The sequence below is a fragment of the Nuphar pumila genome, chromosome 16 (genome assembly GCF_984573655.1).
Source record: "Nuphar pumila chromosome 16, dmNupPumi1.hap1.1, whole genome shotgun sequence".
In the NCBI taxonomy this organism is placed as follows: domain Eukaryota; kingdom Viridiplantae; phylum Streptophyta; class Magnoliopsida; order Nymphaeales; family Nymphaeaceae; genus Nuphar; species Nuphar pumila.
In genome coordinates, this window is record NC_143264.1 from 13,426,035 (window position 1) to 13,431,154 (window position 5,120).

General features: G+C 37.6%; 1 long non-coding RNA gene across 1 annotated transcript; it reads left to right on the plus strand.

The window, feature by feature from the left end:
- The first annotated feature begins 484 nt into the window (after positions 1-484).
- Positions 485-3,828, plus strand: LOC149812959 (uncharacterized). Its single transcript, XR_016428250.1, has 2 exons — positions 485-953; positions 2,402-3,828. It is a non-coding gene; the product is annotated as an uncharacterized LOC149812959 (long non-coding RNA).
- The last annotated feature ends 1,292 nt before the right edge of the window (positions 3,829-5,120 follow it).

Consider the following 5,120-nt stretch of genomic DNA (forward strand, 5'->3'; position numbering starts at 1 on the left):
ATACAGAAAGTGAAAGCGAAGCGATACATTTTAAAATGTATAGGAAGCGATAAAAAAATATAAGAATTGAATGAAAATCAAAATAAAGCACAAATAAAAACTAAAATAAAAGTGGCTAATATTAAATTTTAAGATTTTTTAGTGTAAGAATTAAATTTTTAACAAAATCTAAAAATGATAACTACCAATCTAACGAAAGTCCGTGAAAGTTAGAGAGAGAGTGGGAGGAAACACATAAAAAACATGAAAAATTGAGTAAAAGAAAATATAAGAAGAATAGAGAAGCCTACCAGAAGGAATCAAGTTTTGAAAGCTAAGAGTATCATGCTCACGCACACACACGAGTTTTAATGTCTTCCATCCCAGGTCCGAACGGTGCGAGGCGGGGCGGGGCGGGGCGGGACCCGTTTCCTCGGTCCACTGCCATCCCTAATATAGACGACTCGTTTCCACCGAAAACCCTAGCCGTCTTCTTTTTTATTTTGTTCAGAGGGAAGAATAAACCGTAGATTTCCCTCCATATTTTCCCTTTTTGTTGTGATAAAAACCCTAGCCTTCAGTGGGTTCCTTCGCTCTTCTCCGTCAATGCAGGGCAAATCCGAGCCCATGGGCGAGTTGTCAGGCTCCGAATTGGAGGTCTCTTCTATCAAACATCAGAAAACCCTAACCCCGTCCTCGCCGAAGACTCCTTGGAAGGGAAAATAAATGATGGAGGGTGTGGAGCCGAGTGTCCCTCGTGCATTTGCGGGATCTGCCTCTCGGAAGACGGGAAGGCGATCCGGGGTTTGATCGTTTGCTGCGACCACTATTTCTGCTTCGTTTGCACAATGGAGTGGGCGAAGGTCGAGTCGAGGTGCCCTATGTGCAATCAGCGGTTCACTTCGATCTGGCGGCCGGAGAAGCCCAGTAATTGCCTCCAGGAACGGCATGTCGTTGTTCCTGTTCGCGACCAGGTTGGAAATCTTATTTTCCCTGTTCTGGATTTTGCTAGAGTATGTTTTCTTGGATCTGATAGAGGCCGGGAGTTGATTTTGGCTGGATCATTCTTTGTGAATGTGGGCTTGATGTCGAAGGTTGGCCGTTATATAGATGTTTTTCTCGTTTTAATTTGATGTGTTGGTATCGTTTGATGGATAAATTGAAGGCTGAGAGTAATTTTTTCCTCTGGTTTTCTGTTCATCATTATTGTCAGACTCTTATTTGCTCAACATTCTGAAATCTGCTTTCTGTTCACATCTAACTCCTTAAAGGTTTCTGTCTTCTCTAATTAGCTTCAGTGTTCAATCTGTATCATGTCACCCTTTCGGAAATGCATTCTCAAGCTTCCATATTACACGCCTGAATCCCAACTACTCCCCACCCACGCATATATGCGTACCCGCAATGGCTCATTATAAAAAAGCACATTTTTAACATGCCCACGAAGAGTTTTGGAGCCACGACCTACTGGATAAATCACACCTAACCAGCCAATGGAACAACCGTGCTGTTTTTGACATGTAAGATACATATATTTTGGATGAACTTATTTAAAATGGGCTGAGTTGAACCGAACTCGTGTTGGTGCTCAACTTGTCATGCTTAACAATCAGCTCGTGGCTGGGCTTGCCAACTACACAACCAGATCGGTGTCAGACGAGCTGAACCGAGTCAAGCCACAAGCAGCTTGGTTCGTTTACCAGCCTAAGTCACAAATGGGCTGTAATCACCAATGGGTTCTGGTGCACTTCACCCTATTAAGGCTCTTTTATGCTAGGATTGGGCATGGAACATTGACTTATTGGACATTGCAAAGCCCTATTCTTGATGCTTGTCATATCTAGAATTTATGATTGTCCCGTAGTGCTATTTCTACGTGTTTTAATGTGTTGTTCCCATAGTTCATGTTGATTTTTTATTTGCAATGGAAGTTACTTTTAGACCTCTTCAAATCCTGAGCGGTTTCTTTTTCTGTTTAGTTATTTGTGATTGAAAAAGTCAACATGGCTCTCTGCTGGCACCATATATGCCTGCTGTTGCTGTAACAAACTACTACTGGGAAAGAGAATGATCTCATATGTCCTAAGTGGATATGTGGTTTTATATGCATGAAAATTTTAGTTAACCCCAAAGAAATTGCAGTTGCACTTCATTTGCATCAGATCAGTCCTTGTATAGCCCTGTAACATACCGAGCTGCTGTTGGCTCAATGACATTCAGGATAGGAGATGCTTATTTCTGAAATGCTGGGGGTTTATGGCAGTAAATCGCCCCAGGCTGACAAATTCTGGGCTTGTCTCTGATATTCCATCTTCTAGACTGAGGGAATCCTCTTTACCTCATAAAGGTCTGGAAAATGGAGATATTAGGATTTGGTGTTAATTTTGTATGATATGTGGTTGATATAATTGATTTCTTGCAGGCCTGCCAACCGCTTTGAAATGATGGGACTGGAACTATTGATCGATATGCAGATATTCACTGTACTATATGCAAGGGCTCTGATAATAAAAGTGTTCTGTTACTTTGTGACCTCTGTGATGCTGCTGCTCATACATATTGCGTTGGTTTGGGGTCCACTGTCCATGAGGGAAACTGGTACTGCCATGATTGTACCATCTCAAGGAATGAACACTCTAACATTGATACAAATTCTGACAGATTTATCAGGCATTTGTCCACCAATGTTGAAGCACTGGATGCGGCTCAGGAACAAGTTTCAAATTCTCAAAATAGTGCAGGAAGAGCCCATAAATCAAGCATTCCATAGATCATCTAGTCAACCTGAACAAAGTAATCTCATTGAGATTGGTAGGATAACTAGGAGGAAGAACACCACTAGTAAACAATTGCAAGATACTGCTCATCGTCAAAGACGGGCATCACCTCCAGTCGTTACTGATATGCGCACGATATCTTCTTTCCCCAGATCACAAAATACTGAACAGAAATAGATGGTCAGTAACCGTCTATACTCACTTGTCTTGGCTGGAGTCATGAATCGATTAGCAACTTAACCAAGTGATGTTGAATCTTTTATATTTATTCTTGTATTTTGGTATGGTCGTGCATTTGCTTTACCTTGGTCATTTCCGTTAACTCCACTGAATCATGAATTAGAGATTCTGTTTCATATATGCATGCATGCACTTGCATGCAATGAACACCTTTATTTTGTGGATATTTTGTCCTTCTCCTTATTATTTCTCTTCATGCTATACAAATACTATGGTTATATGATACTGGTTTTTCTTTTTATTAGATGACTTTGGTTTTTATTTTTAATAAGTATTCTATTTTTCCTTTTAGTTAAATAAAGTAGAAATGGGATCGTGATTCAGCTGAGTTGGTGAGTTGCTCTAGTTATTCCATATGGATTAATTGTGGCCAATCAAATATTGGGTCCCTAGTTTGCCAACCAGGCAAGGCAAACTGCTTTTAAACCGTGTTGCATGCAATAAATGGATAACATTCCTCAATTTCCAAAGGGTTCATATAAAGTATTTCATGGTTTATGTCAAGTTATTATTTGTTTGCGTAATCCTTTGAATGATGAAAACTAATGATTTTAAGTTATGGTAGAAAACTCACTTATTCTCCTAGCTACTCTGACAATAGTTTTCCCATTTTTTCTATTAATAAAAGTTTGTGGTTCAAATTCATTGGGTGCTTCTATAGCATACTGTTCCTTGCATAACGTGATGCATATTATTCTAAGTGTCAGTTTTCATCATAGTCAACTGTATGTTTAAAGGTAATTTCTCGGCGAGGGTATTTCTCGGAGAGATTTTCAAGAGTTGATAAATCTCGGGAGTTTAAAAAATAAAAAAATATAAATAACAACAAAAAGTCCAAGAAAATAATGTTTTGTATTATTTTTCTTTCAAAAATCTAAAGAAACATGTTTTAAAGGTTTTAAAATAGAAAAGAAACCAAAAATAGGAAATACGAACTTATAATAAAGAAAGAACTCAGAAAATATCACAATATTTTCTATTTGCTGATATTTTTAAAATACCACGATATATTCCCTATATTATTGGCAACCTTGAAATTGCCAATAATATCACGATATTTTCAAAATATCTGCGATATCGGTGACTATGGTTTTCATTATGCCAATTTCTTTTTATTTACATGATAATTGCTGTGATGAACATACATTTTGGTTTTATTTTTTTATTAATGAAAAATAAAGATTCATTTTTCTTTCTTTAGGATTCTATGATCTGCATATTCTTTCCTGGTAGTTTTCAATTTTGTAACGGTTGGATTTTATGTAGTTTTTTGTATATAAACCACGAACCAAGCATCTAATGATTTCAGCAACATCCAGATAGGTAGTCTGATGCAGCAGTTATAATTTTGTTTAGATTTATGCAAATTTGGTGTAATATTCCCTAGTTTTGTCTAAGTTGGTTCATACATTTTGTTAAGTTGTTTACATCTTGCCATCCGTAGTGCTTTGATTATGTTGTCCTATCCACTGGATTTCTTTCATAATTTCATTAAATCAGTTTTTTAGTTTTTCCGAGATCTACAGCTTTTTGCTTGATGATTTTAAGTGGGTATCTTTCTTCTCTCAGTTGTTCTAGGATATGTGGTCTTTATTTGGATTTGGTAAGTATCAATTCAGCCAGTATTTAATGAACCTTTACATGTTTCCCTCTTTTGTTAGAGTTGCAACAGTTACTGCGACTCCATATTTTTGGCTTAAAATTGGGGTTTGTGGTTCCTTCTTTTCGCATCTGGCGCAAAATGTTGTCTAGATTACCCTTGTATTGTCATATGCTTAGTAAGTCCAGATTTTCCTTTTCAATACTTTTGATGGCTGTTATTGATGTTAAGCTCTGCAAGACAGCCCATATCATCCTCAAGTCATACTTACTCAGGCAGTAGCACTTTTATTCTTTGATTGATGACTGAATGATGACTGCTGGTGATGTTAAGCTATGGGAGAAAACCCATATGATGCTTAAGTCATAGTTACTCTGACAGTAATATTTTAATTCTTTGAATGACGACTGTTGGCGATGTTAAGCTACGGGCGAAAAACCCATATGATGTTCAAGTTATAGTTACTCTGACAGTAACATTTAATTCTTTGAATGATGAATGCTGGTGATGTTAAGCTATGGGAG